This window comes from Anomaloglossus baeobatrachus, chromosome 1 (genome assembly GCF_048569485.1).
Source record: "Anomaloglossus baeobatrachus isolate aAnoBae1 chromosome 1, aAnoBae1.hap1, whole genome shotgun sequence".
Lineage (NCBI taxonomy): Eukaryota > Metazoa > Chordata > Amphibia > Anura > Aromobatidae > Anomaloglossus > Anomaloglossus baeobatrachus.
This window is the reverse complement of record NC_134353.1, coordinates 472,445,642-472,471,470: the sequence shown is the minus strand read 5'-3', so window position 1 is coordinate 472,471,470 and position 25,829 is coordinate 472,445,642.

Here is a 25,829-nt window from a genome sequence, read left to right as displayed (position 1 = left end):
CGGACAAGCCCGTGAACTTGCAGGGCAACCACAAACGTTAGTGGCTTGTAAATAATGTTTTGTTACAGCTTCCACCGTTACCGCCTCCGGAGAGGCAGATAGGAGGGAGGGCCCGCAGTGGAGCAGGCTGGGGCCCAGCCACCACAGGAACCGGTGGCTACCCTCTGGGGGTTCCAGGGGCTCCCCATGGACGTGGGTCCCCTGGAAAGGACAGGCACCAGTTTCTCAGGGCCAGCGCCTGCGGGCAAAGACGGGCTCCTCCGGCCCATATCCAAGTCGGGGAGCGGGTTACCGGTGGGAACCCATCACTACCAACAAAAGTACTAGGTGCAGGAAAAGAGACAGTCACCGTTAACTACCGGGGAAAAGCAACAGCAGCCGTCTGTGGGAACCGTCTTTCCAGCCGTGTGTTTTACCGAGAACTGTGTCATCGTCTCAGGCTGAGTGAGTACCACCGTGCCGTGCGGCACAGCGCTGCCCCCGCGACCCTGCACCTCACCAGGCCCCACACCTGGCCTGCCATCCCTCATCCTCCACCCCATCACTGGGCCTCGGGACAACCAACCCCTACCCAAGGAAGGGAGAACTAACAACTCTGCTGCTCACCCGTCACCGCTCCCGCGATCCCCATACAGAGCAGCGGTGGTGTCCACACAATCACCACAACCGTGGGTGGCGTCACGGACAATAAATCCCCAAAACCAATCCCCTTTTCACTCACGGGCGAGGAGCGCCTCTCGAGTCCCCGGGATCCGGCCCATCGCTTGAGCCACCGAGCAGCAGCGGGCCGCAGCAGCAGCGGTCGCCGGACCCAAGCAGTGGGAGAGCGCGGCGTCCCTTCCTCCGCCCGCGACAGGTGGTCACCTTTCTCCTGCACCTCTGTGTAAATGTTTTGACTCCCGTGCCTAGACACCGGTAGTCCACTCCCCGACTGGTATATGCCGTAGGAGTCCGTTTGCCCGCAGACGCTGGCCCTTTGGGTCTCTATGCCTTGGCGGTGGCGTTACTCGGTATGGTTGGGCTGTTGTCTTGTGTGGGGTAGGTCTTTAAGTCCAGCCCGCAATCAGTTGATTCGACTCGGTCCTGTCGATTCAGGGCTTTGTGCTGGGTCTGAGTACCCTGCCTGGTGCTCCGGTATCCAGTTGGCTCCCCGGTTCGGTTCCGGCGGGTCACTACCCCGTCCCGGTCCCTTATGATTCCACCGGTCGTATTCCCGGTCTCTTGCAGGTGGCCACCACCGTCTTCTTCCTTGCCAATGGTGACTGGGGCTCTAACCCAGCCACCGGTAGTCTTTGGCAGGCCTGAGCGCAGGTCTGCCTGTGTACTCAACCTCCCTCCTTCACTGTCAAAACTACTCTGCTTTAACTTAAACTTGACTATTTAGGTTCCCGCCTCCAGGCCTGTATACTCCTCGGTGGGTGGAGCCAACCGCCTGGATCCACCCCCCTGGTGTGGACATCAAACCTGGAGGGTGGTGACAAGGGTTTTGGTTTGGCTGGTGTTACCTAACCGGGAAGGGGGGTGTGGTGTTGGTGTGTGTCTATTTGGGACGACCTGGATAGTCCAGGGCATCACACTGTCTTGGGGCCGTTGCTTGCAGCTGTAAAACCTCATCCTCAGTTCTGCTTCCGTGCTGGTTTCAAATGCAGCTCCCAGTCTCCTGAAAATGGCGGCTACTGATGTCCGATCTGCCTCAGTCCACGTCTCCACTTCAAGCTCGGCAGCACCAGTCAGCTGTCTGAGCACTAACGACGCCCGCTGTCGCCCATTCAAGGCATACATGTCAAGAACGTTACAGATTTTCCTCTTGAATCCTTGCAGCGCGTCTGGTCGGCCGTCATACTGTGGGAGGCAGGCAGCGCCTGGTACATACGGCAATGTTATCGGCATTATGGGAACAACTGCCTTAGGTCCCGATACCGCCACCCCATTGTTACCCTGGTCGGGCGGAGTCAGCACCCCACACTTCCATCGTCTGGAGACGACAACTCTGCACACCCCCTTGGTCTTTACTCAGCACTCCTTCACGCGCTGTGGCTCTCTGGGAACTTCCAGTTCTGGACTAACATGCAAAACAAAGGGCGGGACTTAGGCTTTGCGCGCTTTCTCGGGGAAGACACCGTTTTGGCGCGAAAAGATGGTGGACAATGGCGGAATTGGCAGGAAAAGGACTCTTGACTCGTGGTTTTCGGCTTTCAAGGCGCACGTCACCCAGGTAAGTGGGTCCTGCTCGTATCCTGTTTGTGACGCCAGGTTTTTCGAGGTGTACCGCCCCCGTGTCAGCAGCCGAGCCACTTGGACCGGAACCGCGGTGGCTCGAAGGGTCTTCGGACCCGGGGGTCGTGCAGACACTCAATTTAAAAGGGAGGATATGTACAAGGGGGTTAGAAGTTTGTGACGCCACCCACGATGCGTGGTAAGATGAAGTACCACCGCTGCTGTTGGGAGCGCCCGGTGGCGGTGGTATGGTAGCAAGGTGTTTAACCCCTCTGTGGGTAGGGGGTTTTGCCCTGGGGCCCAGTGGTGATGGTTAAGGGGTGCCGTTGGGGAGGAAAAGGGTTTCTGCATACCCCCTCAGTCCAAGAATACTGACACGACAACTTGTAAAACAGAATTCTGAGCACCGCTGCAGCAAGGAGGGAGCACGCTTGGATCCGTGCCCTTGGTGTTGCCTGTTAGCCTGTGACCTTTTCTATGACACTTTCTTCACTATTTGAACCCTGTAGTGTAGAACTAGTCAGGTCCCGCTCACCCGTATGGCTAATGGAGTGAGCTTGCTCTCAGGGTTCATGCTTGGGATTTTCTGGACTATGTATTGGGAAAGTCCTATCCCCTCATTGCGCTAGTACCCAGATTTTGGAGCGGGTGGAGGATGAATCTTGACTTCACCCTCATCGGGTAAATTACCAGGATACGTGAAGCTACTTCCCGGCCTAGAGTCCACGTACCCCGTCGTGCCCTGGCCCCTGCCTGGAGATTGCTCAAGGCCGCCGGCTGCCCTCCTCGGCGGATCCGTTCCCCTTGACATGATCCCCTGCGACCGGGGTTCCAGCTCCTACCAGGCCCAGACCAAGGTCTGCCACCTAGTATTCTACAGAGAGTAGTAGAGAATGGGTATCACAGCCGCGCCAAAAGACTACTGGATTCTTCTCAGATTAATGTTTCTTTTATTTCATAACAGGTCAAGTCTACGCGTTTCAGGAGAACACAGCTCCCTTCTTCAGGACAAACCAGCAAAGAATCATCAAATGAGATTTGATGATTCTTTGCTGGTTTGTCCTGAAGAAGGGAGCTGTGTTCTCCTGAAACGCGTAGACTTGACCTGTTATGAAATAAAAGAAACATTAATCTGAGAAGAATCCAGTAGTCTTTTGGCGCGGCTGTGATACCCATTCTCTACTACTCTCTGTTATCTGCCTCATGGGGACCGCTGCCGGGACTTGGTGTTACATGCTGCTATAGGTGTTGTGACTGTCACAACCCGAATTGGTGAGTAGGATTATTCTTTGCTTCACCCTATATATATTGGGGTAAGACCCTATTGCGCTTTCTTTTTCCACAGTTTTCACTCACCTAGTATTCTACAGGGAGCCCTGCTCCTGACCTCCTCTCTCCTTCCCCTCCAGCACTACACACTCTGTAACCTCTCCTCTCGAGAGTCACCGCTCACTCTCCTGCTCCTAACACCTCTGACTCTCCCCTACCAACCCCCCAAGTGGGCGGCCCTATTCCTTTCAGGCCCCCCAATGGTGTGTCTGGTGGGTGTGGTGCAGAGTGTTCCTGGGGTTTTGACAGGCTCTGCTCTTAGCAACACCGAAGGCCAGGGATCCATAACCAAGGAGGATGCGGATACTGTGCAGAAGGGCAGATTGCACAGTACCCTGTGACGACCTGATAGACCAACACGTCACAAATCCACCCTTAGAAGTCATTTTGTCAGGGCCTGCCTGAAAGGCCAAAATATGCCCTGGATATGTATGAAGTGCCTGAGTCTCTAGAGGCCGCTATGGCTATAACCATATAGACTGATCGATGCCACAGAAGTAAACCTTTGTTGACCCCTTTTTCAATAGATCTCTGTGGGGAAGAAAGCTCTCCTGTGGTTCCAGATAAACCCGTGCAGTTAGGTAGAGTCCCTTCTTAGTCTGAGTCACCTGTGCTTCACCACAAGATAAGAACTTTTGTGGTCAAAAGGGTCATTTTGTTGGAATCTGTCCTTTGGTACTTCAACAGAAAAATAATCTTACCGCAGGCGGTGTGGATGATTACAGCCTAGAAGTGAGTGTATATCTCCTCCACATGTGCATCTCAGTTTGTCCTACTAACAGAGATTGTAGTTACGAAAATTGAGATTATTTTTGTCCCTTTGGATAGTGGGGCAAGGGCAAATCTGGTACGGGGCCTCTGCTGGCTGGTTACGCACAATCTGGTGGTTGATTATTGGTGTTACAGGGAGATTATTAGGTGGAATGAATTCTATAAGAATAATTGTCTGAATAGTCTTCTCTCTACTGTCTGACCTGGCACCCAAACCTCTTTCTGTCTGTTTTTTAAGAGGTATTCCTGAAGAAGAGTATCAATATTTGCATCCCTTTTGCCTATGATTGCCCCATTAACTTGCTCCCTGGAGCAAAACTATCCAAAACCAGATTATCTAGTCTTTCTAGTGTGATGCCCTGGCGCCGCCAGGTGGCCACCCCCCTCAAAATAGGACAGACACACCAGTGGGTGGGACCAGGCGGATAGAGAACGCCCACCTAGGGGTCTAGAGAACCCGTGGTGGGAAAAGCAGTAGTGAAGTCGGAGTTGAAGTGTGTAGTTCAAGTGGAGGAGTAGTTAGGAGGTGAAGCTCAAGGACAGAGAGCAGAGGCGCCTGGGTTGGAGCCCCGATGCATTGGCTAGGTGGCAGATGGTCGTCCCTTTCTGACAGGAGACGGAAAGACGGCAGCCGGAGATCCGAGGTGGACGGGGGCAGGGTTGGAGCCCGCCGGTACCGACACCGGAGAACTGACCCGAAAACCGTGCACAGAGGGGGTACTTGGACCCTGAAGCCAGGACCGGAACCAAAGGCCTAGCTAATTAACCAATTGAGGGCAGGATTATAGGATTATAGGTCCTGTCCCAACCAACATCCCAAAAGCAAACAACCACCCACAGAGAGGGATAGGGCATCCGCCAGGGCCCGATAGATCCCACGGGTCAGCGTTAGTGGGCATGGCTCCCAACAGTAGTACCGGGAGCGGACTCCTGCATTCCACACCGGGAAGTCCACCACAGCAGTGCAGAGGAAAGAGACACCGACAACCAGTCCGGGTTGGGACCAGAGTACAACTGGCCGCGGCGGCCGGCCACCAGCACCTTTGTTAATCACTGGACTTGTCTGATTCATTTAATCATGTGTAAGCTGAGACTCCCTGGCCTGACCAGGCGCACCGGCCCCTGCCATCACCGTCCCCTGCACCAAGTCACTGGGCCCCGGGGCATCCATCCCTACCCACGGAGGGGTTATCATCCAGCTGCCATCCCATCGCCCCCCGGATTCCCCACAACAGCAGCGGTGGTGCCACATTTCACCACACACCGTGGGTGGCGTCACAGACAGTTTACGGCAAATACCGTACAAATACGTCCCCTTTTATTTGAAGTGTCCGTGCGACACCCGGGTCCTATAGAATCCCTCGAGCCACACTGCGGATCAGGATCTGAGCAGCAAGGCTGCTGGCACGGGGGCGGCACATGAGCCCTGAAACGCAGGCTATGGACTGCCATTCTCATGGTTTCTGGTGGTCAGGGTTGCATCAGGATATGGTTAATTTTGTGCACTTTATAAGACTCCGCTTACTCGTCCTTCCAAGCCTTTCATACCTTACAAATGCTGCTTTCTCCAATACTTGGTGCACTGGAAGGGCTATGGACTGAAAAAAAAGATGTTGGCACCAGTATCGGAAGTTAATGCCAGTAGGTTGGTGCATTCCTTCCATGCATCTTATCCAAACAAACCTGGCCCCAAGGTTCCAGAGCCCCCTCATAGAAGGTGGATACTGCCATGAGTATGTTGTATCCCCAGGTTACATCTTGTATTGGAGTAGATTTTTTTTTTTTAAACATATTTTATTTGATGTCAGCAAGCACATATCATCAACAAGAGAACATGTTGTTACATTCCATAAAATTTCTCCGGATCGTACAATGCTTCTGTTACATCATTTTCTTTTTCATTGTCACAACAATTTCATCTGTATTGGAGTAGATTTACTTTCACTTGATGCTGAAAGGGTTAAGGACTCTTTCCCATCTGGTGGGGGGGACTGGAAGATCAGGATAAGGTGGTAAATATTCCAATCGCCAGTCGGGGCCCACCATGCTCCAGATGACACAGGAGCTGCTGGCAACCCAAAGGTTAGGCAGATAATACAGAGCTGGCTCTGAGATAACCCAGGAGACCTGGGAACCGGTCACATGTGTAGGGACATGTCAGACCGGACAACAACCCAGTTAGCGTTTCAGTGTACCTCTGGCACTACACCGACCACGTGTGCAGGGAACACATCAGGCCAGGTGGTGACCAGGTAGCGTTGACCGGTAGATTGCCGTGAAAGCGCCCTTTCGGCTACGTGTGTTCAACACGTCAGATCGAGCGGTCCCCCGATTAGCGTTTCTGGCCACCAGGGCTCTCAACTAGCCACGTGTGTACAGGACACGTCAGGCCAGGTGGTCACACTGGTAGCGTTGATCGGGAAGCCGATACGAGGGAAACAGGGCCCACACACCCAGCCCAGTAACTTCCTGTTAATGTCACAGGGGTCCTGTGTTACGCTGTCCATGTGCGTAGGGTGCACAACCGGACAGGTAGCGCAGCAGCCGCAGCCCAGTTAACTCCACTGGGCTGCACAAGCAGGACTGGACGGTAGGAGGTGGAAGCCCGGCGCCTGACCCTAACACGCTGAGCCACGGGTGTCTTGGTGTGACAAGCACTGGACGCCTAACCCTATCTACCGCTTCCAAAGAAAGGCTTATGCCGCAATGGGCTCTATACATGGAGGTGTGCTCACAACAAGCATATGAGAAGACTGCACACCTCCATGTTGTCTCCAGCCCCTTTTATAACCTGGGTCCTCCAAACCCAGGGTGGTTCACAATGGAACCTCCATGGTCCAATAGTGGAGTGCCATGTCATCAGCGACATCAACAGCCATCTATCCGGAATCGGCACGTCACTGATGACCTCATGGCTGCCACACCCCAAACACCTCACCAGTCATCGTCTGACGACCAATGGTGAGGTGCCGTGTCATAGGGGTGGGCCTCCGCGAGCCAGTCTGGAGTGGCCATATCATCAGGACACCTTATGTGTGTCGGTCTATCAGAACCTGCCACCTCATGGACATGGCCAGTGAGGTCCTTACCGGACCTAGCCTCTGATGCAACAAGTGCCTGAGCATGCTCAGTAGCCTGAACAACAGTCTCAGAAATCAGACTATCTGCCTGAGCCTGCTCAGTAGGCACAACACGGCACTATGTCCAAGTACCTGTGCAAGAAGGCTTTTCGCATCAAGTGTAGGAGCATGCTCAGTAGCCTGAACCGAGGACTTAGCCTCAGAAATGGCATTATCAGGCTGAGCATTTTCACTAGGCGAAATACTGGACTAAAGGCCGCTTTACGTGCTGCGATATTGGTACCAATATCGCCATCGTGCGTACCCGCCCCCATCGGTTGTGCGACACGGGCAAATCGCTGCCGGTGTTGCACAACATCGCCCGGACCCGTCACACATACTTACCTTACCTTACTATTATGTATCTTGGAGAGACTCTAGTGGTTGTTCTAATTGTGGGATATTTTTTGGAGTTATGCACGAACTGTATATTTGTACGTTGGGAGGATTGATGGTCGTATGGCCTCCCTCTCTCTCTCCTGGTATGAACATGTATGCGCAGAGATATATGTATTACTGTCTATCCTCCACTATTGTTCTTTGCCATTCCCTTTTTTTTTTTGTTGTTCTCTCCTTTGGGCATATCTCCTTATTGTTAATTTTCATTTTTATGTACATCCATATAATTCTATATTGAGACATGTCATATATAGAGCCCTGTCCAGCAATACAGTTATGTTATTTATTTTTTTTTTGTCATTAAGATGATCGTTGGAGTGGTTGATTACGCAAATGCGCATGCGCTCATCCACTCCCTCGTTACTTCTATGACGTGACGTTGTCCTATGCGCGCGCTTTCGTTTTTTCCTTCCCTGCGCCCGCTCCCGATGGCCTCCTTAACACTGACAACTTATGTCATTGCTGGAGGGCCGGAAGTGATGCGGGCGGGGGCGGAGACATGAACACGCGCGCTGTCATCTGGACATAAGTGACATTTCGGTTCACCTATTAGCTGGAGTGCCGGAAATGATGCGGGCGTGGGCGGGTTGCTGAGCACTCGCATCATAACCTGGGCTTGATTGATAGTTCCATTCACCTATCAGCTCTGGCGATCTGATTTAAAAGCCTCGCCTAGGTAATTTTCACTGGCACTTTTTCCTTTACACATCCCCCTTATGAAGCTTTAGGCGAGACGCGTAGGGGCACACGACTCTGCGACCTGGCTGGCACATTTTGATATATGGGTAAGTGTGACTTGGCTGATTAGATGTATTTGAAATACATTCCATTTGTTATCCTTGTCTTTTGGTGGGTCCATTACCTTGAATATATGATCTGATACACGGAGCCCCCACCTGCATGGGTGAGATTAACTCCATTTTTTGGTTCATCTAAGCTGCCTAGTCTACCTTGCCCTCCCCATGGGACATCGCTCTGATTGTTATATGAGTAATTTTGATGTCCCATTTGTGATTTGATGACCAGCCCTTTTTCCATGATTGGGTTAATGTGCTGCTTATCCTTGTCCTCATTTTTCTCTATGATCCCTATACATATATATATTTTTTGTACTAAATTATAATAATGATAATCCAACCTGTCTTTTATCTGATCTTATAAATAAAGATAATTTTTATATGCAGTAATTGAGGTTGTGGTCTTGACTGTTTATATTATTTCCTTGCACGCCGAGTCCTTTTTTCTTTTGTGCTCAATAGATTGTATTTTAAGGACGTGCTCTGTGCGGTCACAAGATTGCCGCATATATGTTTCCAGACTTGCGTTTTTGTTTATTTATGCTTGTTTTTCTGTGTGTATTCACAGCTTCTACAGCAAGGATGGATCATAAAGCCCGTGAATCCACGTGGCAGAATAAACTTGATCAAGTTTTTAATGAGGACATGGAAGTAATTTTAGATGCACCGACTAGGGATAACAACATTTTGATTGATAAATTGAAATTATTGCTTAATCGCAAAACTAGGCTTTGGTGGAATAAGGCCTTTCTCGAAAGATATCTGGAGAGGGGTCTTATTCCAAGAGGTCTCAGAGTCAGGGTCTTCCCTTCCTATGTCGTAGAAGACGACGATTTTAAGAAAAAATGGGAGGATTTTTCCAATTCCTGCTCCAAGGGCCATATGGGCCTTTTAATAAAGGCCAATCTTAAATCTCTCTCGGAGATTGAAGGAGATATTAATAATATTCAAGAACAACTTACCGGCTTACTGTCAGGGGAGGCCATGTCCAAGCTCATGGAGGAGCTCGATAAAGAGTATCAAAAATGGGAGAAAGAAATCATTGCCGCGAAAACAAAGAAATACAAGAGAGATCTGAATGATTCTACGAGCGGCATGATATATAGGTGGAAGTCCTTTGGGCAAACTAGGAAGAGGCGAAACTCCAAGTCGCGCTCTATGTCATTTTTATCATTGTCATCTATGGAGGAGGGAGTACAGAGGTGCACCGACCCCCACACATCTTTCAGCGGTTTGATTGGATTATCCAAGAAACAACCTAACCAGGGCGGTGTAAAACGCACCATCACACCACCCCAGATGGTAGAAAAGAAAAAGACTAAAGGACGCAACTTGGAGGTGATTAACCTCTCTGATTTGGTGCTAACCAAATCTCAGATTGAGGTTCTGAGTTTGGGTTTGAGCTTTGTACCTAATTATGATTTTAATTTGTTTACAGCAATTCTCACGAAAACTTGTGCTGAAAAAATTAGATGCGAAAAAGAGTTTGGACGTATCCCCCCTGACTGATGCCGAAATAGAGGCCATTTCTATTCTTGAGGAGCTGGATGAATCCTCCACGCAAACGGTAGGAAGCCCAGAGACTCATTTTCCCACCTCAATATACCCCCGTTCCACCACCTTCCCCCCTTTCTCAATTTGCCCTGAGGTTGAGATTTTTTGCAAATTAGTCTCTGAGGACTTTAAAAATCTAAAGAAGGGACATGCAAAAGATAATCTCACCTCTGAGCAACGTAGGGCTTTAAAAGAATTGAGAGAGCTGGACGATGTTATCATAAAACCGGTCGATAAAGGGGGGAACGTGGTGGTATGGCCACGTCACATGTATGAAAAAGAAGCGGGCCGTCAACTCCGTGATCGTCATACATACATCCCCCTGACCTATAACCCACTCGGGGAGTTCATGGTAGAGTTATATGACATCCTTGATAAGGCCTTTAGACTAGGTATCATTACGAAGAAGGTACTGGATGGCTTGACTACCAGATGCCCTGTAATACCAACCTTCTATTTACTCCCCAAAAGTCCACAAGGACCCAGTCTGCCCCCCGGGGCGTCCGATTGTCTCAGGCATTGGAGGGATGTGCGACCCAGTATGTAGGTTCGTGGAACACTATTTACATCCACTGGTGGAAACGCTGCCCTCCTATTCCCGGGACACTCTTGACGTCCTACGGCGGGTAGATGGTCTCTTTGTGGACGATGGGACCCTCCTTGCAACCATCGACGTGGAGTCTTTGTATACGTGCATTGACCATCAGCACGGACTGAGGGCTGTAAACTTTTTCCTGAACATGAGTCATCTGGATGCACAATTGTGCCAATTGATTCATGACCTATTGGAATTTATTCTGACGCACAACCTTTTCACGTTCAGGGATAAGTTCTTCTTGCAGAAACGGGGGACCGCGATGGGGGAGGCCTGTGCGCCCTCCTACGCTAACCTCTTCCTGGGGTACTGGGAGAGGGAGGTGTTTGGAGGTGATGCACAGACCGACGCCCCCGTACAACAATGGATAAGGTATATTGATGACGTGCTGATTCTGCGGAGGGGCACCACACATGAGTTGGAGAGTTATATCTGTTCCCTCAACAAGAATCAGTACGGCATCAGGCTTACCTATAAGTGTCACCCGACAGAGATGGACTTCCTGGACGTGAAACTGGTGGTGCATCCGGACCGCTCATTACAGGCGGATATTTTCAGGAAGGAGACCTCAGTTAATGCGCTTCTCCACGCCACCTCCTGTCACCAGGCCTCTACGATACGAGCGATACCGGTGGGACAATATCTCCGTGCTCGGAGGATATGTTCGACAGAACAGTATTTTGAAGATCAAGCCGTGGATCTGAGGACGAGATTCTGCGAGCGGGGATATTCCCACCGGTCCATTAAAAACGGGTATAATCGCGCTAAAAATGCTAAGAGGCCTGAGTTGCTTATCGGAGGTAGGAAGAGAGAACAAGAGGAGAGTCCCTTAAGGTTTATTACCACCTTTAATAACCAATGGGATGACATTAGAAAAATCCTTAATAAACACTGGGCTGTGTTGAAAACTGATAATGTGCTGGGTCCTAAATTGTCAAATGCACCCTTAATGACATCTAGAAGGGGGGAAAAACTTGAAGGACCAGTTGGTACAGAGCCACTACGTACCCAAAATTCAACCTCTTTTCAACATGCCCAGGACTAACTGGGGCTCCTTTCCTTGCGGGTCGTGCTTAGCCTGCCGTAATATGACACGGGCCAATACTTTTACATCATCAGACGGAAGCAAGACATTCGAGGTGAGAAATTATATTTCTTGCCGAACCTCGAATGTCATTTATTACGCTAGATGCACATGTCATCTCGTCTACATTGGACTCACATCGCGTGAGTTTCGTAGACGTATAAGAGAACACGTCAGGGATATTGTAGCGGCTCGTGAGGAAACAAACATCCATCTCCTCAAGACCATACCTCGCCACTTTAAAATCCATCATAGGTGTAACCCCGATGAGTTGAGGTTTATGGGGATTGATGTCGTACATCTGGGGATACGAGGTGGGGACTATAAGAGGGCGCTGGCAAGACGCGAGTGCGAGTGGATAGTGAGATTGGACACGGTCTCTCCTCGTGGATTAAATGAGAAGCTTAGCTTCTCCTCTTTTTTATAGAGACTCGCCTTCCGCTCGGTCTCTATGCGACCTTCTAGAATAAAAATATGATATGATTCTATCTGGCCCAGCTTTCTCTTTTTACAATCGGATATTGATTTATTCTCCCTAGTATATAGTGTTTTTAATGATTCTTTCCCTTCATGTTTCCTTATTTGTTGTTTGTGTGCACTGTTTTTAATTCATTTTTTTTGGATTATTTATAGGTTCCATTGATTTCTATATTTGCCAGTTGTGAGGCACTTTTTGGTCTAGAACCAGTCCAGTTATACATCAAATCAAGCCCATCTCTACAACACAATTTTCTGGCTACTATTATGTATCTTGGAGAGACTCTAGTGGTTGTTCTAATTGTGGGATATTTTTTGGAGTTATGCACGAACTGTATATTTGTACGTTGGGAGGATTGATGGTCGTATGGCCTCCCTCTCTCTCTCCTGGTATGAACATGTATGCGCAGAAATATATGTATTACTGTCTATCCTCCACTATTGTTCTTTGCCATTCCCTTTTTTTTTTTTTTTGTTGTTGTTCTCTCCTTTGGGCATATCTCCTTATTGTTAATTTTCATTTTTATGTACATCCATATAATTCTATATTGAGACATGTCAAATATAGAGCCCTGTCCAGCAATAAGGTTATGTTATTTTTTTTTTTTTGTCATTAAGATGATCGTTGGAGTGGTTGATTACGCAAATGCGCATGCGCTCATCCACTCCCTCGTGACTTCTATGACGTGACGTTGTCCTGTGCGCGCGCTTTCGTTTTTTCCTTCCCTGCGCCCGCTCCCGATGGCCTCCTTAACACTGACAACTTATGTCATTGCTGGAGGGCCGGAAGTGATGCGGGCGGGGGCGGAGACATGAACACGCGCGCTGTCATCTGGACATAAGTGACATTTCGGTTCACCTATTAGCTGGAGTGCCAGAAATGATGCGGGCGTGGGCGGGTTGCTGAGCACTCATAACCTGGGCTTGATTGATAGTTCCATTCACCTATCAGCTCTGGCGATCTGATTTAAAAGCCTCACCTGGCTAGGTAATTTTCACTGGCACTTTTTCCTTTACACATCCCCCTTATGAAGCTTTAGGCGAGACGCGTAGGGGCACACGACTCTGCGACCTGGCTGGCACATTTTGATATATGGGTAAGTGTGACTTGGCTGATTAGATGTATTTGAAATACATTCCATTTGTTATCCTTGTCTTTTGGTGGGTCCATTACCTTGAATATATGATCTGATACACGGAGCCCCCACCTGCATGGATGAGATTAACTCCATTTTTTGGTTCATCTAAGCTGCCTAGTCTACCTTGCCCTCCCCATGGGACATCGCTCTGATTGTTATATGAGTAATTTTGATGTCCCATTTGTGATTTGATGACCAGCCCTTTTTCCATGATTGGGTTAATGTGCTGCTTATCCTTGTCCTCATTTTTCTCTATGATCCCTATACATATATATATTTTTTTGTACTAAATTATAATAATGATAATCCAACCTGTCTTTTATCTGATCTTATAAATAAAGATAATTTTTATATGCAGTAATTGAGGTTGTGGTCTTGACTGTTTATATTATTTCCTTGCACGCCGAGTCCTTTTTTCTTTTGTGCTCAATAGATTGTATTTTAAGGACGTGCTCTGTGCGGTCACAAGATTGCCGCATATATGTTTCCAGACTTGCGTTTTTGTTTATTTATACTTACCTTCCCTGCGACGTCGCTGTGACCGGCGAACCGCCTCCTTTCTAAGGGGGCAGTTCGTTCAGCGTCACAGCAACGTCACAGCTGCGTCACTGAACCGCCGCCCAATAGAAGCGGAGGGGCAGAGATGAGCGGGACGTAACATCCCGCCCACCTCCTTCCTACAGCATTGTGGCCCGGAGGCAGGTAAGGAGAGCTTCCTCATTCCTGCGGTGTCACACGGAGCGATGTGTGCTGCCGCAGGTACGAGGAACAACTTCATTACTGCTGCAGTAACGATATTTGAGAATGGACCCCCATGTCGCCGATGAGCGATTTTGCACGTTTATGCGACGATGTAAAATCGCTCATAGGTGTCACACACAATGGCATCACTACAGCGGCCGGATGTGCGTCACAAAATCCGTGACCCCAACGAGATCGCTGTAGCGATCTCGTAGCGTGTAAAGCCCCTTTTAGGCTCTGGCTGGGGTAAATCAGTGAATGCGCACTAGCCACCTCTCCACACTTAGATGTGGAGGAGGAAGCAGCCAGCGGGACGACCCGAGGCATGGCAAAAACAGCAGCCGGCGCCTGGGCGCAACAGGAACCACAGCAGGCTGCTTGCTGTTATGGCGGTGCCGATTCGTAACACTAACTTTGGACACAGTATGTAGTGAGAGAGGATGAGGGATGGTGTATGAGGAGAGAGAGGATGAGGGGTCATGTGTTCGGAGAGCAAGGATAAAGGGTGATGTATGGGGATAAAGAGGATGAGACGTGATGTATGAGGAGTGAGAGGATGAGGGGTGCTGTATGGGGAGAGAGAGAGGATTAGGAGTGATTTATGGGGAGAGGGAGAATGCGTGGTGATGTATGGGGAGAGGGAGGATGCAGGGTGATGTTTGGAAAGAGAGAGGATGTGGCGTGATGTATGGGGAGAAAGAGAGTGAGGGGTGATGTATGGGGGGAGAGAGGGTGAGGGGTGCTGTATACAGACAAAGTATAGAGAACAAGGGTGAGGGGGAAATGTATACAGACATAGTATGTGGAGCGATTGGGGGAGCAAATGCAAAAGAAATTTTGAGGACACAGAACAAAGAGTGACATGGTATGAGGAGCAAGTGGGCAGGATGGGGAGTGAGGTGGAACAGTATATAGACACGCAGGAGGTAGTGCAGAGAAAGTAAGGGATGAGAAAAATGTGAGGGGGCACAGAATAGAGACTGGGTAGTGGAGGGGGGCGGTATGGAGAGGGGGCAGAATGGGAGGACAGTGTGAAGCCATACTGAGGAGGGGTGTCATGAGAGAGCACAATATAAAAACTTGGTAGTATAAAGGGACACAGTGAAAAAGGACAGTGTGAAGAGGCTCAGTATGGAAAGGAGAGGGAATGTGGGGGACATGTACCATAAGAGGAACAGAGTGGGGTCATATTTTGTGCAGAGAACACAGTGAGGGGCTATTATTTATTCTGGGCACAGTGTAGGGCAGATATTTTTAAATAGGAGTATTCTAATCATTCTGCTATTTTTAGGGGCATCGTGTTAGGATGGAATATGCTGCAGAAGACCATAGAAGATGGAAATCTGCAGAGATGAGATGTGAATTTAAAAGTCATCATGGCATCAGGACAAGGTGAAGAATAGAAAGAAACGACTAGACACAACATCCTCTGTAAGGTACCTGAATGTAAATGTTTATTTGTGATACTGATTGTGTCTCATTATTAGGCCTCAGTACCACTTGTGGATTGCTTCTGATGTGAGCGCAATGAGACCCCCACTGATCAGCTGTTCTTGGTGCAGGTGGCTGGAAATGCTTATTTCTGGATCTGCTTCCTCCTCTGATAGTGTACTGCACATTCACCTCATTTATTTTAGTAGGAGGCTACTGCCACTATCAGAAGTCGGAGCAGATCCAGAACTGAGCACTTCCGGCAACCTGCCATCACTGGCACTGCACCTAGAACAGGCGTTTGGCTGGCGTGCCAGGTGCTGGACCCTAACCAATCGGACATTAATGTTAAAGTAGAGGACAATTTCTTTAATAAAGTCTTATGCTGTCTGATAAGTTAAGGGTTATTATGTTTTTATTTATGTTGTTAGGAGTGTTAAAGGGGTTGTCCAAGTTCGTGATGAGCCTGCAGTCAGTCTATGTGTCACTTTATGTGACTGCAGACTTCTGAATTCTCACAGTGCACACACTGCACGCCATCAAGATTCTCTGGTGTTGGTGGTGAGAGTGGGAGGTTACGAAGCTGCAAGGATGCGATTTACATAGATGTGGTCACGTGTGGAACAGACATGCACGGCCTCGCTCAATGAAAATTAATTGACTGAGGCCAGACACATCAAATCAGAATGTGGCCAGAATTATACAAATCTCATACTTGTGCTCACGTGATCGTCCACTCTTGTCACTGGCACTGGAGAATTGTAAAAGTGTGCAGAACAAGCATTTTCATACTTGCATGTGAAAATTGGCTTTCCTTCATACGTTTCTCATGGAACATTGAGAGAATTATGAAGAGAAGCTCGTCATCATGTGACTGTAAGTGTGCAAATCACATATGACTGATTGGTCACATGACAACCACCCAACCATTTGGGCAGGGGCGCCACATTTAATACACCTCTGCATAACAATGTCTGATCAAAGTTAAAAATACAGGTCAACAATATTAGTAACAAATAGTGTAAGAGGACATGGGTCTGCTATGTGCCCTGTCATCATTCTTTACTAGAGATGAGCGAGCCTCTGAAAACTCGAGTTCTGTTCGAATCGTCGAACGGAGGCCCCGTTCGAGTTCGGTTCGACGAACCGTTCGACGAACCTCTCGAACCCTATTGAAAACAATGGGAGGCAAACACAAACACATAGAAAACAACTTCAATGGTGTCCAAAAGGTGACAAACAACTCCCAAGAAACCACAAACACATGGGAAAGTGACAAGGACATATACTCATGCGAAAACAAAACAGCTGGACGAGGAAAAAGAGGAAGAGACACAGATATAGGCATATCATACGCTTCTAAAATCATGTAAAACACATCAAGGGTACTCCAAGCTGAGTCTCCCTTTTTTCCAAAAATTGGGCCCCACAGACACCACTTCAGTGGCATCACTTGTGCCCCAGTTGCAAACTTGACAGGTAGATTTGCATCAAGCACAGTCAAAAATACGCCAGCCTTAACTGTCCCCAGGATGACACCGGGGTAGGTAGCAAAGTCTTAGCTGAACCATGACTTGTTCATCTTGGCTCATTTTTAAAAACACTGCAAGGGGAGTCCAAGCAGAATCTCCCTTTTTTCCAAAAATTGGGCCCCACAGACACTACTTAAGTGGCATCACTTGTGCCCCAGTTGCAAACTGAATGTGTTGATTAGCATCAAGCACATTCAAAAATACGCCAGCCTTAACTGTCCCCAGGATGACACCGGGGTAGGTAGCAAAGTCTTTGCTGAACCATGACTTGTTCATCTTGGGTCATTTTTAAAAACACCGCAATGGGACTCCAAGCAGAGTCTCCCTTTTTTTTCAAAAATTGGGCCACACAGACAGCACTTCAGTGCATCAGTTGTCCCCCATTTGCAAACTTGATATGTTGATTTGCATGAAGCACATACCAAAATACGCCAGCTGTTATGATCCAGAACCATGGAAGACAACCATAAATCATTGGTAAAAGGTGACAAGCGCATTGGCAACTAATCTGGCCGCCATCCCCTGACTAACCATCACAACTAGAAGTAGCCGAGGGGTGAACTAACATCCTGTGCACCACGAACCCAGCTGGAAAACTAGCTATACTAAAGGAAGGAAAGATGAATAACTCTCTGCCTCAAAAAATAGATAAAGAATAGCAAGCCCCCCACATTCAAAGTCTACGGTGATATAAGAAAACACAATACACAGATAGATGATAGGATTGGCAAAAGGTGAGGCCCTACTGACTAAATAGGACAGGAAAGGGACTGATGGTGGCCAGAAAAAAACCCTGCAAAAATCCATCAACCTGATAGTACAAAAAAGCCCTCAGATCGCTAGATCTGAACTCCGTCCTATACCAGGCGCTCTTGTCATACCAATGAACAGAAAGCAGGAACCATTACAAATTCAAGAAGCAACAAACACATGGACTTATAGGAGCAATACTCCAAACATAGCTGCAGGGAGCTTCCCAGCTAAGCAACAAAGAGGGAAGATCCCTGCATGCAAATAAACTGAAAACAACCACAGCAAATGACAAACTCAGATAAGAACAAAAAGAACCAAACAAAAATAAAGAGCCAAGGACTTATCTGGGGTAGATGTGGTCTGGAGCAGGATAAAGCAGGCTGGTGAACAAAGAACAACTGACATCCAGCAAAGCCTGCTAGCAGACCAGGGTTTAAATAAGCAGAGAGTTAGCAATGGAAACGCCCTTTGCTCAACACACCTGGTCTCTGTCCAAACCATTCCTGGCCACAAGAGGGAGCCTCACAGCAGCCAAAGCATAACTGACATTCACAACATCCAGCCTTAACTCTCCCCGGGATGACACAGGGGTAGTAAAGTCCTTGCGAATCCATGACTTGTTCATCTTGATGAACGTTAGTCTGTCGACATTGTCACTGGACAGACGCGTACGCTTATCTGTCAGCACACACCCAGCAGCTCCTAGACACGTTCAGAGACAACGCTGGCTGCAGGACACGACAAGATCTTCAAGGCATAAGTGGCGAGCTCAGGTCATTTTCAAGATTTGAAGCCCAAAATGAGCAAGGCTCCAGTTGCAAAGTCATGGCATCGATGTTCATTTGGAGATACTCCTGTGTCATCCTCTCCAGCCGTTTACTATGTGTCAGACTTCTTGTCTCTTGTGGCCTTGCATTGGATGGTCTAAAAAATATGAAACGATTCCATAAAATTGCTATTACCAGCACCAGATACGGTGTTGCTGGTACGGTTAGACTGATAATGACGAGACAGTCCCATGCTTGGCAAGTTACAACTGGGAGATTCACTCCGTGCACCACTGGTGTTTGGTGGAAAAGCCGAGCTAAGATTGAGTAACAGCTTCTGCTGATACTCCTGCATACGTGAGTCCCTTTCTATGGCTGGAATTATTTCGCCAAATTAGGACTTGTACCGGGGATCTAATAGTGTGGCAACCCAGTAGTCATCATTACTTCTAATTTGGACAATCCGAGGGTCATGTTGTAGGTAGTGCAACAAGAAGGCGCTCATGTGTCTTGCGCATCCATGCGGACCAAGTCCTCGCTGTATTTGTGGCGGTGAGGTGATAACCATGCTTTCGTCCTCTGACATCTCCCCCACACCTCGCTCAACCAAAATTTGACCAAGTTCTCCCTCATCTGCTGAGTCTTCCATGTCCATCAAGAGTTTGTCCTCCATTTCTTCCTGGGGTCTCCTGCACCTTCCCCAACATTTTGGCTGCTACCATGGGCCCTTGTTAATCCCTCTCCCCCACCGTCCTATGCCTGCTGCCTTGGTGATGCTGAATGTCTGGACCTTGTAGATGTTGGTATCCCTTGCGCATATGAATCCTCCTGTACTTCCTCCCCTTCCTCTTGTCCCACGTCTTGACTTCGAATAGTGTTTAGCGTGTGCTCTAGCATGTAAATGACTGGAATTGTCATGCTGATAATGGCATTGTCAGCGCTAAACATATTTGTCGCCATGTCAAAACTATGCAGAAGGGTGCATAGGTCTTTGATCTGAGACCACTCCAGCAGTGTGATCTGCCCCACCTCTGCATCTCGTTGGCCCAGGCTATACGTCATAATGTATTGCACCAGGGCTCGGCGGTGCTGCCACTGTCGCTGCAACATGTGTATAGTCGAATTACAGCGTGTCGGCACATCGCATTTCAGGCGATGAACCGGCAGGCTGAAAGACTTCTGGAGTGATGCAAGTCGGTCAGCTGCGGCGGTTGAACGGCGGAAGTGAGCAGAGAGTGACCGTGCCCTGTGCAGAAGCCCATTTAGGCCGGGATAGTGGGTTAAAAATTGCTGGACAACAAGGTTCAACACGTGAGCCATACAAGTCACGTGTGTCACCTTGCCCCAGCGTAGGGCCGCACCCAGGTTTGCAGCATTGTCGCACATGGCCTTCCCTGGCTGCTGGTTGAGTGGAGACAACCATTTAGTAAACTCGCTCGCAAGAGCTGACCACAACTCCTCAGTTGTGTGACTCTTATTTCCAAGACATTTTAAGGTAAAGACCGCTTGATGCCTTTGAGCTCTGCTGCCAGCATAGTAAGGAGGTGTGCGGGATTCCTTGTGCGCAGTTACAACGCGGGTGGCCTGACCAGGCAGGCTTGGGGCAGAGGTGGAGGACCCAGACAAGGTTGAGAAGGCAGAAGCAGTGGAGGAACTTCGACATACAGAGGATTGATGCACAAGTCGTGGGGATGGCAAGACTTGTTCAGCAGACCCTTCTCCATCTCTCACCATAGTTACCCAGTGCCCAGTCAGCGACATGTAACACCCCTGTCCATGCTTACTGGTCCAAGTGTCGGTGGTGAAATGCACCCTGTCACACACAGAGTTTCTCAAGGAAGCGGTGATGTTGTGTGCGACATGCTGGTGTAGCGCAGGCACACCTTTCTTGGAAAAGTAGTGGTGACTGGGCAGCTGGTACTGGGGCACTGCAACTGACATAAGGTCTCGAAAATCCTCTGTGTCCACAGGCGGAAAGGCAGCATTTCAGTAGCCAAGAGCTTACAGAAGGATAAAGTCAACCTCTTAGGTTTGTCATGGCTCGGAGGAAATAGCCTTTTATTTGTCCACATCTGAGGGACCGAGATCTGGCTGCTGTGTGGAGACGGTGTTGAGTAGGGTGTCCCTGGAAAACTTCAGGTCTGGGAGGAAACTGCAGGCGGAGACATGATGTTGCCTTCATCCAAACTTGGTGCTCTTGATGTCTGAGAGAGCTCTACACCAGCACTTGTTTCCCCTTCCAAAATAACTGACAACCTGCCAAGCAAACTGCCTGTTGCGGTTAAAGAGGTGGAAGGTCTGCTTGGAAAAACATGTGTGACAGCTGTCCCCACAGTCATAGAGAATGAAGAGCGCGCGGATGCACTTGAAGGGGCAGACGGTGGTTGGCCCGCTCCGCTAGGCCGCATTGTATCACGGTGAGCTTCCACTGGGACTTATGCTTGTTATTCATGTGACGATTCATGGAAGAAGTTGTCAAACTAGTAAGGTTTTAGCTTCTACTTATAAATTGGTGACAAATCTTACAGATCACATGATTTGGGAAATCCTTTGCGATGTCAAAAAAGGACCAGGCTAGGCAAGGCTTAGAGCCCATGCGACCTGCAGAGCCACCCCGACTTGTGCTCAGAGGCAGAGTTGTGGCTGAGGATGCAGTTGTTGATGTGCTTCCAGTACTCCGACTCTGTCCAGGAAGGTGCAAGGTAACTTCGTCGTCAGGCGCATCCTCCTCCACCACCTCTGGTGACCTCCTCGAGTGCCTTACTGTGGTTTGACAGTAAGTGGGATCTAGAACTTCATCATCAAGCATTGTGTTTGCACTCCCCTCGCCCTCAGACCTAACCTCTTCCTGCCCTGACTGAATAGTTAAGTTGTCATCCCAATCTGGTATCTGAGTCTCATCATCAACCGTATGTTCCTCATTGTCTCCACCAAAAGGTGTTACAGTTTGTGAATGAGGGTCTACATTATGCTCAGAAACTTGGTCATCAGGGCCTGAATCAGACTCACAAAGCTTCTGGGCATCACTGCAGATCATTTCCTGGTCTGTACTCACTGTAGCTTGGGAGCAGACCTCTGATTCCCAGCCTATAGTGTGACTGAACAGCTCTGCAGACTCAGCCATCTCTGTTACACCATACTCTGAAAGGCGGGTGAATACTTGAGAGCTGAGAGAAAGCAAGTGCGATTAGGGTGACAACTCAGAGGGCTATTGTTTTTTGGATGTTGAAGTTGAGGTGGAGGAGAGGACACTTGTTGGAGCACTTGCGATCCATTCAAGCATGTTCTTTTTTTTATAAACATAAATTTTATTTCAGTTTTCATTATCATAACATTAAACCCAATACATTACAAATAATAATATAGCTTTCCAATATACATACACGTAAATGATTTTTGTCTTAACTCTACCCTGTTCTCCTTAGTTCTCAGGACTTCCCCCTTGGCAACTTAATACATCTAACTTCGCACCCATACACACTCTTTGAATCACGAGAGATTTACTTGACTTCTCCACATTCTTTCCCTAGGTGATTAGCATATACTTCTAAGACAATTGTCCTGTCCCGCCACCGCACCTCAATCTCAACTTCCCCAATGTCCCTTGTATATTCTCCAGTAGATACCATTCCGTGTATCTAAAGGGGTTTACTATGTTTTGTATTTCTATCTCCCCACATTGTTTTACTATAAACTTGCTCCACTTTTTAAAAAATTTGCCTGCCCGTTCATCTTTGTTCCTTTCTGCTTCCAGCTGCTCTATTCTGAGCAATGATTTGATCCGGTTTATCACCTCATCTTCCGACGGGGCGTTCCCCTCCAACCATTTACCCAGTATAGCCTTCTTGACCACCATTGCCATACTGTGAAACAGTTTTGGTACTATGGCCCCCTGCTCCCTCCCCTCTTTCCCACTCCCTTCTCCCACATAATGAAAAATCCATAACATTGGGTCCATTTCCAACTCCACTCCCCAGATGTCGTTTATGAGTTTCTGTATCCTTTTCCAAAGTTTCTGGCTCTCTGGGCACTGCCAGATCCCATGAAACAGGTCTGTTTTTGACAATTTACATTTGGGGCAATGGTCTAATTTATTTATCCCTTGCTTGCTTGGGATGTTAAAGCCATATATCGATCTATGCATCAGCCTAAATTGTGTATCCCTCCAGCCTTCATTGATCACCTCCCTCCTCATTTTCACCCATCCCTGCAGTATCTTTTCTCCTGCCCCTGTGTCCTTCAGTTGCCTTGCCCATGTTCCCAAGACTTGGTCAGAACTTAGTGGAACCAACGTTTCCCTCAAATCCTTGTATAATGAGGATATATTAATTTCATGACTATCTTTCATGATCAGTCGGTCCATGTCATTCATCATCTGTTCCTTTCTAACATCTCTCAGCAGTCCCATTATTCCCCTTTCTATCTGTTTATATTGTATGATCTGAAATGGGGATAGCCCATATTTTACTACCATTTCCTGGTATGTCATCCATCTATGTTCTGATTCGTGCAGCAGATCTTTCACCCCCCTTATCCCTTTATTCCTCCATTCTGAAAATAGTTTGTTATCCCTGCCCATAGGGAACTCCGGGGAGTTCCAGATATCTAAATATTTGGAAATTCGCCAGGACAGATTAAATTTTTTTCTCACTGCTTTCCATGCCATCACCGTATCTCTGCACACTAGGGAGTGTTTAATTTTCCGTGGAATGTTGACTAGTGACGTATGTAGCAATGCTCCTAGATCCCAGGGCTTGCAGAACTCACTCTCCAACTTTATGTCAGAATATCTATTAGTCTTCCTCAGCCAGTCTATTATATGTCTCATCAGGCATGCAAGATTGTACCCTCTAATGTTTGGCAATTTGATTCCTCCCTTCTCCAGTGGAAGCATTAGTTTCTCTGCCTTAATTCTTGGTCTTTTTCCTCTCCACAAAAAGGCAGAGAAAGCTTTATTCAGTCTATTGACGTCAGTGTGCTTTAATAGCAGAGGGATGGTCTGCATCGGATATAATAACTTTGGGAAACTCATCATTTTCAGAAGATGAATTCTGCCTAGTAGGGACAGAGGCAGCCCCTCCCACATCTTTAGTTCCCGTTCTATTTTCCTTATCAAAGGTTTATAGTTTAACTCATAAATCGATGTAGTCTGGCGTCCCATCTGAATTCCCAAATATTTGATATGGGTTCTTGCCACCGGTATACCACATACATTGTCCCCTATCCCATAAACCTTCAACATCGGCATACACTGTTTGTTTAGAAACAATAGTTCACATTTTGTCTTATTTAGCTTAAATCCCGCCATACTCCCGAACTCTTCTATCTGGTGTAGTGTTTTTGTGAGTTCATTCTGAGGGTTATTCATAAATAATATGATATCATCTGCAAATAAGGCCGAATGTAATTTTTCCTTTCCAATATTAATGCCCTCAAAACATTCTCCTCCGTTAAGTAGTCTCGATAAAGGCTCGATAGCTAAATTAAACAGGAGTGGTGACAATGGGCATCACTGCCGAGTCCCCTTTTTCAGTGGGAAAGAACGTGACAAAAACCCGGGTGTCGCCACCCTAGCCTGAGGGTTCGCATATAATACCCCTATAAATGTTTTAAATGCTCCTTCGAAGCCTATGTTGTCCATCACTGCTTCCAACCATGACCACCGGACATTATCAAACGCCTTTTCCGCGTCTAATGTAATCATGGCCGGAAGCTCTCTTTTTTGAATATTCCCATGTCCAGTGGCATCCATCACTAACATGGCCTTTCTTACATTTGTTACCGCTGCCCTCCCCTTTACAAACCCCGCCTGGGCTGGAGAGATTAGTTTTGGTAGTATCTCTGCCAATCTATTGGCCATCAGCTTGGCCATAAGTTTAAGATCTTGGTTAATTAATGAGATTGGTCTATAATTTACTGGGCTGTCCAAATTTTTATCTCCTTTGGGTAAAAGTTTTATATAAGCGGTGTTAAGATGATTGGAGATGCCGGTGCCTCCCAGAGTTTTATTATATATTTGTGTCAGGATCGGCGCTACTTCTTCTTTCAACGCCTTATAAAACTCCCCATTAAACCCGTCCGGTCCCGGTGCCTTATGTATATTTAGTTCTCCTATTGCCCTCTTTACTTCCTCCACTGTAATATCCGCATTCAGTCTATTTAAGTCCTCTGTAGTTATTCGTGGAAGTTTTACTTTTTTCAGCCAGTCCTTCTCTCCTCCTTCCGTCCCCTCTCCTGTGTCGTATAGTTTAGCATAATATTCCCCCAGGATCTGGTTGATCTCCTGTGGGTCTGTAGATTTGCTCCCATCCTGCCTAGTCATATTAGCTATCAATGTCATTGGTCGTCTTCCCTTTGCTAGGTTGGCTAGAAGCTTCCCCGCCTTATTACCAAATCTGTGTAATTCTACTTCCTGTTGTGACCGAACTAACTCTTCTCTTTTCCCCGCCCAGCTTTCAAATTCTTGTTTTGCTTTTTTCCATTCTTCTTTTGCTTTTTGTGATTTGTTTTCTAGATAGCTTGTATACTTCCCTCTGAGGGTATTGCTCGTTTCTTGGTATTGTTTATGTGTGTGTTTCCTGAGCTTGGCTACATGTCCCATCAATCTCCCCCTTAACACTGCTTTTGCCGTCTCCCAAAATAACATTACTTCTTCCTTGTGCTCGCTATTAGTTCCATTGTACTCCTCCCACCATTCCCTTAGTGTTTTGATAAAAGCCTTGTCTCTGAGTAGAAATGACGGGAATCTCCACAGATACTCTGTCCCCCTCTGAATTGTGTCGTTTATGTCTATTGCCACTGGGCTATGGTCTGATATTACCATATTCTCAATATCCACTCCTTTTACCCTATGCCAAATATTTTGGTCTACCAGTAAATAATCGATTCTTGACCACGCTTCATGTGGATGCGAGTAGTGTGTAAATTCACGGTCGTGTGGATGTTGTATTCTCCAGCTATCTTGTAAGTTTGTGTCTTCCAGTAGTTTAGCCATCAAGCCCTTAACCTTTCCCTTTTTCCTATCTGAAACTGTGCTATACTTCCTATCCTCTTCCTGTGAGACTACTGCATTAAAGTCCCCTCCTACTATCTTATTTAATTCTGCATCTCTTCCTAATTTGCTC